Below are 12,712 nucleotides of genomic sequence, written 5' to 3' on the forward strand. Positions count from 1 at the left end.
AAGAACAGCCCCCATAGCCATGCTGGAGGTATCGGTTTCCATGGTGTAAGGGAGGTCTGGACGAGTGTGTTGTAGGATTGGAGGGGAAGTGAATCTTCTCTTAAGCTCTTGAAAGGCTCTTTCTGCTTCTTCTGTCCACATGAATTTTTTATAGTTTTTTCGTGGTAGTAAGGTAATCGGGTGTACAATTTGAGATAAGTCTGGGATGAACCGGCGGTAGAAGTTTGAAAAACCCAGCATGCTCTGGACCCCTTTTAACGAAGTAGGAGAAGGCCACTTAAGCATGGCATCCACTTTGTGTACATCCATTCTGATGCCTTTCGAAGTGAGGATGAAACCAAGGAACTTCTGTTACGTGAAAAAAGCATTTTTCAAGTTTCGCATATAGTCGATGTTGGCGGAGTTTGGTGAGAACGGAGCGGACGTGCTTCACATGATCTTGTCTCGAGGCTGAATACACTAGGATGTCATCTTTGTAGACCAAGGAGCAAACATCGATTAATTCCCGCAGGCAATCGTTCATGAAGTATTGGAACACCACGGGAGCGTTGCAAAGTCCAAAAGGCATTACTGGTACTCATACAAGCCATATCTGGTACGGAAGGCGGTTTTCCATTCATCTCCTTTTTTAACTCGGACCAGGTGGTATGCTCCTCTAAGGTCTACCTTGGTGTAAATCTGGGCATCCTTGACTTGGTCTAACATTTCGGGAATGAGTGGCAGGGGGTAACGATTCTTTACGGTGATCCGGTTTAATGCGCAGTAGTCGATGCAGGTCCTCAAGTCCCCTTCCTTCTTTGGTACAAAGAATAAGGGACTGGCTGCCGGTGATTTAGATGGGTGGATAAATCTGTTTGCCAAGTACTGGTCCAGATAGGATTTCAAATGCAGGTTTTCTGGTTCTGTGAGTGCATAGATTCTGCCACAAGGAATTTGCGCACCATGTATGAGGTCAATCTGGCAATCATAGGGCCTGTGTGGCGGTAGTGTGTTAGCTTGCTCTTTCTGGAACACGTCCTGGAAATCTTGATATTCTCTCGGGAGAGTGCTAGTCGCACCAAGTGTTGATGCTGCTGTTCTAGGAATCTCAGGGATGCAGAAATTGGGTTTCTCTTCATGATAATAACAGGTAGGAGTGCAGTCGTCAGGAAAGGTCAATTTCCTTGTACGCCAATCTATCTGAGGATTGTGAGCAACTAACCATAGCATCCCTAATATTAGCCGGAACTGAGGCGCCTTGATGAGATCGAAGGAAATGGATTCCCGGTGTCCATCCTGGCACAGCAGGGTTACTCCTGCCATACGTTGGGTTACTGGTCCTGAAGCAATTTTTGTCCCATCCACAGTGGTTACCTTTTCTGTCGTCGGCTTGAAACATAAGGGAAGCCTCATCTCTTCTGCCAGTTCTTGATCAATATAGTTCCCAACTGCTCCACTGTCTATGCATGCCTCAACAGCGTGCATCCTAGACTGTTGTTGATGATTGAATAGGATCACTGGTATTCCAAAGTGTGAGGTCGGAGGCTCTTTCTTCTCACTCGACAAACTGACCTCTACATTTGTCGAGCTGGGTAGTTTTCCGACTCCTTACTCTCGTCCTTCTCCGTGGCCCCTACGGTTCTTCTTGGAGGCTTCAGTAGGCAGTCCTTGAGAAAGTGTCCTGGTTTTCCACAGTACAAACATAACTGCGGTTGCCTTCTCTTGTCCCTTTCTGCTTTTGTTACCAGTAGTCGCATACTTCCGATTTGCATGGGTTCTACGGTGTATTCAGACATGCGTGAAGCACTGTCCCTAGGCCACACATACATGGCCCGAGTATTTGACCTAGACCGATCTGCCTTCCAGTCTTGTAATCGGTGATCTAGTTGCACAACCAGGTTAATAAATTTGCTACAGTCTCAAGGTGGATCAACCACCTGGGCCAGAACATCCTTCAATTCTCCTCATAGGCCTCAGTGAAACAATGTGGTTCTTTTGTCTTTGGGCCACCTCGTTTCAGCAACTAACCTATTGAAGGTTGCAATGTACGTTAATAAGTCTTGATTACCCTGCCGGAGTGACAAGAGTTCATTGTCTACTGCTTGCTCTTGGGTATGACGAGCAACAAGCTTCTCCATTTCCCTCTGGAACCCCCAAAGTCATGTAGATCATCATGGCTCTCAAGCAGCACTTACCAATCCGCTGCACTTCCGCTCAGGTATGACAAAACAAAAGCTAGCCATGCCTGATCATTGGGGAATGCACCTGGTCTGCAGAGGAAATGAAGACAACATTGATTCATGAATGCAGCATACTTCCTGGGGTCGCCTGAGAATTGTTCCGGTGACACTAAATGAACTGCTCCGGGTAATGTAATCTGTACTGGAGCAGTGGATAAGGCGGGTGCTTGTGCCGGTGGGTTATTTCCAGGCAATGGAGTTTGTCTGGCCTGTGATTGTAGTAACTGCCTGCTGATTTCCTCCGTGCGATCCTTGGTTACAACTAGGTCCCTCCGTAGAGCATTAGTCTCTTACCTGGCTGAATGAACTTCGGCGCATAACTGTCCTAATAATTGAGCCAATTGGTCAATTTTTGATGTCTCCATGGCGCCCATGTGGATTATGTTATAGAGGCTTCGCGTTTCTGTTACGCTCACCTGGTATCCACCGGGGCGCCACTCAGCCCTGGTTGATTGATTTGGACCTGGAACCCTCTTCCCGATTCCGGGTGGTGCCTTCGATGGAAGTCAAGCCTGAAAGCACAGGAGGACTGGATTCAAGATCAGGTAAGGTCTTCTCCCACCTCCCCTGGGTTCAACCCTTTGGCCCTCTCCTCACCTTATTGTAATATTTGGCATGCTCTCCATCCTGCCTTCTTTGCACGGGTGCGTAGGCTTCAGTGGGCTTGGGCGACTGAGTTACCTCACTGGTGTGAGCCCATCCAAGCGTCTTTAAGATAGGTCTTATTGCAACAGTGTTACTGTCCTTGCCTTCCTCTATTTGTGGTTAATGTCTTTTCTTCCCCCCCCCTAGGTGAGCGGGAGATTCGGCGTGTCGTGCTGGTTGGATTGAGCACCTGCCGGTAATGGATAGCGCAAGAAGTGCACTACGATTCGGTAAGTGTGGCGCTGCTTCGCCTTGTACTCGCTAAGCTGTGTTTCTTCTCTCCTTACAGGTCACGATGGTCTTCTCCGGTGAGCGTGGTATTGCGGAACGATGCCGGCCAAGAGGTGGCCAACCAGGTGAGGTTCTCATGATGTTTGGGGCTTACGCCGTAAGTAACCTTTTCTAATGTTGTCTTTCTCCCTCTCCTTTCAGGTTGCTTCATTCCGGTGAGTAGGCGATGTCCAGAAGAGGCAGATTGCTGGATGGGCGACCGCGAGTAAGCAGAAGCATGGACGAGCATCGGGTGGACACAGGATGGAGTTTGCAGGTAAGAGTCTATTAATGATGTTCTTTTTCTCCTCTGCAGGCTTGTTGCTCCGATGATTGCTGGTATCAAGGACACTGGACACGGTGAGCGTTACACTGCAGGTTGCAGAATAACGCGAAGCGTGTTCTGTTGCTTGGGTGTGGTTTAAATAGCCTCCCAGCAAAGTAGTCCAGGTAAAGTAGTCCCAGGCTACCACACCCAAAACACTATACCGAATAGTCTAGTTCTAGGGAACTAGACTGTGTGAGTGCCTCCATGTTGACTGCAGGCCCAAGGAAAAGTAGTCCCCTTCAAATATGTTCTTCATACTGAATATGAGCCTGGCACCAAAGGCCCCAGGACTGACTCCAAGAGTCTTGGAGGATGGTGCAAGGCCTCCGAAGCCCTAATGGAACCCCAAACCCTGACCTTACCTGGCATGTGGACATGCCACTGGGGGTTTTTGTTAAGGGTCAAGACAAAGGCCCAATCCAGCATCTCCAGGACAAGGTGGGCCCCTTAGCTCTGTATTTCTATACAGGACATTGTCTGGCACCTATAAGTGGTCCTTTGCCTGCAGTGAGCATGATCCTGGTTCCTGTAAACAGGCAGAAGAGTGGCCCTGGTCCGAAACTGTGACGCCCCCACAGTTCCCGGGGTATTGGTTCGGGAGCAGAGTTTGCCTCTGCCTTGGATGCTGCTTGTCTTCACCGGTCTGTCCGAAATGACCAGCGGCAGAATTACTATAGGACTTCAGTGGGATCCTTTGGACTCCATAAATGGGAACTAACACTGCCATGCCACCACTTGTACTTCAGCGTTAATTCTGCCTGTCCAAATGGCGGTAACTGCAAATCTGTTTGGTGGTATTTCGGCAGATGTACTGCTGAAATGCCACCACACTTGTAATGAAGCCCATAGAGTCGAATGTTTTATTGTTTTGTTAAATTATCACATTACATACAAAAGCTATGAGGAATAACCAGATTGTCATCTACAAGAGTAGGATTGATTCCTCCCACCCCACCTCTCATGTCACAAGATTCTGGGATGGTGTTTGATTATAAAAGATAGGAAGATCAGTATTATTTATATGAACCAAAAGAGATGGCTGGCTGGAGTGATACCACCAGAAGGGCTGAATTCCATAGATGCTGCTAAAAAGAGACGGCCGCTAGTCTAACGAAGATGAGCAATTAATATTGGAACCTGGCCACAGTATTTTAAGGGACCTGGCAGATTGGGGAATTACCAACTGAGAGGGTCCAGAATGATTCCCAAAAATAGAAAGCAACATTGCAAAGTAAATACTATGCACTAATATAACTCCAGATTGCATGTCCATGGTATCTTCCCAGGAGTGAGCATGGTCAGAGAGAGAAGGCTACCACCGATGTCATAATGAGGCCAACTGTGTTTTTCATTGTAATTAAATGGAAAGTGATATTTTATTCTAGGAAAACTGATTGCATTTCTGTGTGCTGTGTAGTGTAACACTGACTGCGTTCCTGTGCAGTTAAAGTGTAGTTTTTGTTAAATAGACTTAGTCAAAATGTACCCTGTGCTTCCCCATACTTATTAGTCACTACAGGCTATGGATCAGTCATGAAGGTGCATAGTCTGATAGAGAACTAAGGCATTGTTTGCCACCTGTGGGAGCCATAGAAAATTAAGAAAGATTTGAAAATGTGAAGAGAGATTACATGTGTTATTTTTCAGCCTGTCTAAAATTATGTTAAGGTACAATCCCACTATTCCATATCCTGAAGCTGCACAATGGGACTCCTATGTGAAGTAAACAGGTAGGGGAACCTATATCTATCTATTCAATCAAATCAGGTGACATTCTCTTTCATTTGGTGGGTAAACCAAAGTTGTGTACACTCCCTGAAAGTCTTGCTTTCCAATTCTGAACCTGTAGGATTCAGAGGCCTCGTTTTAAACCACCTGCACATAGCTTATACATTCACATCCCCACACTCATATATGGGGCGGAGTGGGGAGAATATGTGCACCATACTTGTTTTGATATTGGAGAAAATCAAGCTTTGGGAAGTATTTTACAGTGGTTGAGATACATGGTCTATTGATGAAATGTCAGAGATTGAACATGTGAAGGAAGAATTGACTATCTGACCACTGGGGAAGTTCTGCAAAATACCCTGAAGCTGCCCTCTAGTTTGTGTACCACCTGGCCAGGTACTTAACAATGTCCATGGGGAAACCATAGGAGAGGGAAAAGTAGGACAGTGGTTACCAAGTACATTTTGTCATTTCAGGTGCATTTAGTTCCCAGACAGCTTGAATATCTTACCAATCCAGGGTAAGCTTACTGTATCAGTGCAAGCAAGCAACACCAGCAGAAGAGCTTCATCTGAAGTCCCAACCTCCCAATTCCCGGGGGCTCATCACAGTACCTCAGATAACATTGGAGGTGAGTCTGGGAGGGAACTGTTTGAACTCTCAGACACCAGCCTCAGTGACACTTCTGGAAGACAGGTAAGGCATTACAGAGGGCTTGTTGACATACCATTATCCATTCCGATTCCTATTGGCTGGGATATTGCTGACACCGGAAACAAGTAGAGTCAAGATAGTTATTTGATGCTTGTTCTGGAGATTGTTGCAGCCTACAAACAACACAACAATTCCAAAGGTACCCTGTAAAAGATAGCCCCTTGAAACATCATGCTGTGCTGAACAATAGCGTTGCCATGAAGTTATGTAGCAACAAAGAGCATGTTTAATAACCAACCTTACAAAATAATGCTAAGTCAGCCACTAGCATACACAAAAGTATAAAAAAGTGTAATAACAATGCCTTGAGACTGTGGCAGATAGAGGCAAGAGTGACCAGTGCTTAACATGACAGAAAGTAAAAGATAGGCACTCATTCAGATATGAATAAACAAAAGAACATTAGACAGTAAATATTACAGTAAATATTAGGGAATGAGGGTGTTAGCTGCAGTGCAGCGTGTAAGCATCTACAAAGACTCACCATCCTGCCTCTGTGCTTCTGAAGCTGCTGGTGCCTGCTGATCATTTCTCCCATGAGCCTGGGAGCCTTTGCTCGGCTCTGCTCCTGTGTTCTCACCTCTTCTGTAGCTGCGTTACCCTAGGCCGTGCCCCGTCATCTGGCCCCTCCTCCTGTCAGCTGAGCAATCCAGAAGCAATATCATCAGTGCTGTGGTGAAGCCTCACCGAAGTCGCTGCAATGCTGTCTGCACCTCTGAATCTGCTGGTGCCTACTGACCATTTTCCTCATGAGCCTGGGAGATTTTGTTCGGCTCTGCTGCTGCGTTATCCACTCTTCTGCAGCTATGGTACTCAGAGATGTGTCCTTGCCATCTGGCCCCTCCCCCTGACCGTGGAGATCTGAGGAATCCAGAAACAATATCATTAGCTGCTGGGGCAAAGCCCCGACGAAATACAGACAAGTCACTGCACTGCTGTCTATGGTTGGCTAGGTTTTCTCCCCTTTTATTTCCACTCCTTGCTGTAATCTGTGGAGAGTATGCTATTCACACTTGATCTTGGCAGTGTTCCTCTTGTGATGTTGTCATCATTTCACATGTAAAATCCAGACTTCCATTAACTTTGGCGTCTATATGTCTTACTTGGAGTGTTTCCTTATGCTGTTACATCCTGGCGCTTGCTACTTCACCCTGCATCCGTCACTCCGGTTACTTATCTGTTTTATTTCTTACACTTTTTCTAACCCCTATGGCATTTCCAATACCTCCACATTATTCAAGTAAGTCTCCATCTGTGCATCTTTCTTCGCAGAACCTTTCCAATCTTTCCTACCCTCCTTGCTCTCCTCTTTCTCCACCTGTAAATCTTCATTTATGGAATGCACATTCTCTTTTGCAAAAACCTCATTCTGTTCTTGATACTTTTTTTTTTCCCTTAATCTACAAATGTTTTGCTTTACCGAGACCTGGATTACCATCATCGAATACTGTCACTCTGGCTCCTCGCACTACCAATTCCACTGCTTTTGCACAGAACCCTCACCCATTAGGCCTTATGGGAGGTGTAGGTATTCTCTTTCATTCTTCCTTTTCTCTTTCTTCTCCAGCAAACTTGTCTACATGTTCTACTTTTGAATATCAGTGCTTTATCACCCTCCTGTCCCCATCGCTTCGTTTTGTGAGGATCTACACTCACTTCTGTCTCTTCTTCTACCCCTTGAAGCTCCTTTTATACTACTTAGGGACTTTAATCCTCATTATACTTCAACACATTCTTCTATTCCATTTATCCCCAACTTCTTTTTTCAAGTCCCCTGTCTTTTACTTCTGTTACTGCTTTGCCTATTTATTCATCTGATCACCATCTCCTCTTCTTTTCTATTATCCCTACATCCTCACCACCTGCTATTACCCATACTAAGCCTTTTCTTCACCAAGATTTTTGTACATTTGATGCTTCTCTGTTTAACTCTACTTGTACTACTTCTCTTCTTCCTCTACTAGACTTTGTTTCTCTTCCCCCGATTCTGCTGCCTTTTCTCTCCCCTCTTCTCTCACTGCATTCCTTGGCACACTATATCCTGCTTATCAATTCATTCCTACCCAGAGCTCAACCCAGCCTTGGTTCACGCCCCAGCTCCGCTCCCTACACCGGAATCCCCGATTTGCAGAATCCTGCTAGCGCAAGTCTTCCACTGCCACCCTCTCTTCCCTTTCTGCAAAAAAGGCTTACTATTCCAATATTTTTCACTCCTACTCTTTGCATTCTCGTCGTCTCTTCCAAATGTTATCTTGTATTCGTTCTCCCCCTTCTCTTGACCCCGCCCTATCTTCGTCGTTCTCTGATGATGACCTGGCCAAGTATTTCTCCTCCAAGGTCACTCTTCTTTGTTATACTTTTTCTTCCTCATGCTCCTCTTTCTTCCTCTCTCTCCACCAACACCTACAGAATCTTTGGCTTCTTTTGTACCCCTCTCTGATACTGATATGGAGGCTTTACTGACTAAAGCACACCCTACTTTCTGTCCCTCTTGATCCTTCCCGTCTACTCTCATCTTAAAATGTATCCCTCTCTGATTCCTTACCTCAAAGTGCTATTTAACATCTCTACTTCTGTTTTTCCATTGTTATTCAAACATGCTACTATTCTTAAAAAAACATAATTTGATCCCTCTCTCCCTTCTAGTTTCTGCCCTATCTCTCTTCTTTCATACTTTTCCAAGCTCCGGGAATGTGCTGTATGCTCTCACGTCTCCACACCATTCCACTGAGACTGCCTTAGTTTCTGTCTGTAACTCTCTCCTTTCTGCCCATTATTCTAAACATTCCTCCCTCTTAATATCTTCTTGACTTATCTGCAGCGTTTAGCACCGTTGATCACTCTGTTCTTCTTTCTTCTCTCTCCTCTTTGGTCTTTCCAGACTCTGTTCTAACTTGGTTTAAACCTTACCCAACCAAACACACTTATTCTGTCTCTTGGGCTGGAAATACTTCTTCTTCGGTCTCTCTCTTTCATGGAGTTCTCTGAGTTCTTTGAGCCCCGCCTCTTTTTTCTCTCCACACTTCTCCTTTGGCTGCTAGTATCTCCTCTTATGGTCTATCCCACAATCTCTACGTGGACGACACTCACCCTTTTCTATCCTTTTCTTCCTTTTCATCTGAAATTCATTTGACTATCTCATCTTGTCTTTTGACCATTCAATCTTGAATGTCCGATCACTATCTTATGCATAATTCTTCAAAAACTGAGGTTCTCTTTCTTCCTGGTCTTCCTATTCCCCCCTCCTCTGCCTCCTTCCTCTATTTTGTTTCCCACTCTGTCCTACCGCTTTTTTTGGTTAGCCCTTTACCTTGGGGTTTACTTGGGCTCTTCTCTTTCATTTGCTAATGTAGGGAAGGCATGGTATCACAAGTATTGGCAATGACACAATGGATACAATTTCCAAAACCTGTATTGAAAATGTTGGGGTTGGAGAAACTCCTATTTAGCAATATAACTATGATGGGAGTAGTCTCGACCATAAAACGATAAACAAAACTGTGTTAGTGGAGTTCGTCAAATCAAAATGGCCTATGCCACCAAAAAACCTAATGCCTGTCCTATCTCTTGTACAAAAATGTGTGACAAAGGAGAAATGTATCTGAAAGGAAAAACCAGTGTTCAAATGATAATGTGGCTGAACCAGCTCTCCTCCCCACGTTAGCCTTCATAGAGTAAAGCAATCCTTGTAGGCAGGATAATACAGTCTTGCTCGGTTTCCAACACAATACACAGTTCAAACCCGTGTATCGAGACCCGCCTGGCCTTCCACGTTAAAGACTCTTTCTCTGACTTTCAAAGTAATATTTCAAACAAAATGTTCACAAAGGTCCCCTCTACCCAGCTCCGACCTTTCAACACAAAGTTCTCGTAGGTCCCCCTCTGTCAGACTCAGACCTCTCACGATAAAGTTCAACACAAAGTTGCAAGGGGGCTCCCTTCCACAAGCTCGGACCACTTTTGCATGTCGAAGTCTTTCGAATGTGCGTAGCTTTCTTTAAAGACCCCTGCAAGACCACTCCGACTTAATGTTCACTGTTTTTCTTTCACTCTTCCCTCCTCTAGGAATTCACTTTCCTTTGGCTGTTAGTCTGCCTTTAGCTTCAAACAATGTACCTTTCATAGAGAATTTTGAATGGGCTACTTCCTTTCACCGGACCACTCTGTTACTTAGTATCACTGATCTCACAGCTGCATTTTATGTTAAAGTTCATTCACAGTTTAGTTTAGTTTATTTATTTGTACCGCGCGCCGAACCCTGGGGTAACTGGGCGCCGGAGACTTAGAGACAGTTACAACATGGTAAAAATATACAATACAGACTGTGATAAAACAACAATAGGTGTAGCAGACCGGGTTACAGGTGGTCAACAGAGACATGCGGAGAGGAAGTACATTAAGCAGCGTTTTTGTTGGAAAGCCATGTTTTTGTTTTGGCTCTAAAAGTCCAAAATGAGGGTTCTGCTCTAAGGTTTGGTGGCAAAGCGTTCCATAGTTTGGCAGCTAGGACCGGGAAGCTGGCGCCACCTGCTTTTTTTAGGGAGAATTTGGGAACGGAAAGGCAATGTGAGTATGGCGTTCTAGTTGGTCTAGTTGAGGTGTGATTGTGGAACTTGTCTGCCAGGTATTTGGGTGCATCATTGGAGCGGCATTTATGGACGATGACGAGGGATCTGAGAGTGATTCTGTCTCGTACCGGGAGCCAGTGAGCATCTTGTCTGATGCTGGAGATGTGGCCGTTTCGTGGGATACTGAGGGCGGCTCTGATGGCATTATTTTGAAGCACCTGTAGTTTGTTCAAGTTGCGTTCTGAAGAGCCGAGAAAGAGGGTATTGCAGTAGTCAATTTTTGAGAGCACTAACGCTCTGGCTAGTGTAATGCAGCTGGAAGGTGATAGGAAAGGTTTGCATGCGTTGATGAGCTTATTGGTGTAAGCTGTGGATGAGGCAGTGGCGTTCACCTGTCTTTTGAGTGAGAGAGTAGAGTCTAGATAAACCCCAAGGGTTTTAATTTCTTTGGCTACTGTGATTAGGTTACCGTCTATGTTGAAGGATGCGTAACGGGGGTCTAGTTTGTTTAGCCGTGGTTGGGAGCCGACAAGAAGGAGCTCAGTTTTCTCATCGTTGAGGCATAGACCGTGCTCTGCCATCCAGGCTTGGATCTCCAAATAAAGGTTGTTGATTCTGGTGGAGTCCTCATCGTAGCACCCCGATAGGGTGATGAGAACCTGGGTATCATCAGCATAGTTTGTGTATGTGACACCTAGGTTATCTAGGCGGTCAAACAATAGCTTAGTGAAGATATTGTATAGGGTCGGCGAGACGCACGAGCCTTGAGGAACGCCGCAGATGATGGGGACAGGGAGTGCTGATGCCCCCGGGGAGAAGACCCGGGTGGTTCGGTTGGCTAGGAAGGACTGGATCCAGGCAGTCGCCTGGTTAGAGAAGGCCGCTGAGGTCATCAGATGTTCCGTGAGGATCATCTGATCCTCACGGAAGCCAGGTTTCCGTGATAGCCAGGAAGTGTAGGTTGTTGACAGAGATGAAGTCTGCGATATCTAGCGCATGGGCAACCAGGGAGCGGGCATTGACAAGGGCGCCCTTGATTAGTGGCTGTTCAGATGTGCTCAAGGGGGCTGTTTGGGTGATGTTCAAAATTTGAGCGGTGTTCGCTTGACTGTGTGTGGGATGAGAGGAGTGTCTTTTGGCGAGTGTCTTGGGGGTTATGAACCGAGAGCCGAGTCTCAGGTTTCTGTCTTGCAATGTGCATGGGTTCCAAGGAGTGGGCGGAGCAGCAGGACTGCCTTTCTTCGCGTCTTGCCACCCGCGTGTAGCCTTCAATTGTGATATAATGTTGCTACTTCATTCGCTTTAACACACACCAGTCTCTAAGGTCGCTTGCCAACTCACCTGTTGTGTGCGCTTCTTTCTTGCGTTTTGATTTTCAATTTACGGGTCAAGGTTAGTACCACAGACTTGGCCTTGCCTCCCCAACTCTGCTGTGCACCTGGGAGGGTCGCTGGTGTCCTAGAAACACAATGCAATCTTCATGTGTGGGCACTGGCCTTCTCCACGTGTCTTTTGTGGTCTATCAGAGGCAACAACCTCCAGTAGGGAAGCCTTGGGGTTTTAGACCCGCTGCTCTCATCCCTTGGTCTGTTGCTCTTCTCCAGTAGGCGGGCCTTCGCCCCGGAAGTTCTGCTCATACTCGTGTTCCGCCTTGCTCAGAGTGTGTCTTTAGGTGTTGCCTTTTATTCGTGTGAGGAGAGCTTACTGGTGTTAGGTGTATGCACTTAGTGTAAAGTTCCTGACTTTGCCTGACACGATTAACGGACATGTCCAGTACGATGTGAGTTAGCCTGGTTACTTTCAGTCACCTTCTTCCTCGGCCCAGTATTTGTGTAAAAAGAGGGGGCGGAGGGGTTGAGATCTCATAGTATCCTAAAAAATAGGATGGGGTAGATGAACAAAAAAGTGGGGAATACTGCGTCTCACCATTGGCTGCCCCACCCCCATTCCCCAACCACCCCTCACCCAGGTTATCCTCCCGCACCGTCCACTTCCAATATCTGGATCCAAAGGTGATGGCCGTGCCCTGGCCACCTGAGAGAAAGATCTCTGGGGACTAGCGGCTGAAACACCCTCTGGTTTCTCACATTAACCACATCTCCTCTTCTGCTCGTTATTTTAGAATCCATCTTTTTATTATTCTGAAAGCCAGAACTTTTTTTCCTTTCATGTCACTAAATTTCTTATTTCTCATCTTATTTTCTCATGTCTGTTCTATTAATCTTCTCTACTCCTTG

The 12,712-nt window shown here is 46.0% G+C and overlaps 1 long non-coding RNA gene across 1 annotated transcript in view; it reads right to left on the reverse strand.

The window, feature by feature from the left end:
* LOC138504712 (uncharacterized) overlaps nt 1-12,712 on the reverse strand; it is a 293,421-nt gene that overhangs the window by 172,039 nt on the left and 108,670 nt on the right. Inside the window, exon 2 of the long non-coding RNA XR_011279919.1 lies at nt 6,392-6,768. This is a non-coding gene — a long non-coding RNA (uncharacterized lncRNA). The remainder of the gene's footprint in view (nt 1-6,391; nt 6,769-12,712) is intronic.

This window comes from Ambystoma mexicanum, chromosome 11 (genome assembly GCF_040938575.1).
Source record: "Ambystoma mexicanum isolate Mex_15411 chromosome 11, UKY_AmexF1_1, whole genome shotgun sequence".
Lineage (NCBI taxonomy): Eukaryota > Metazoa > Chordata > Amphibia > Caudata > Ambystomatidae > Ambystoma > Ambystoma mexicanum.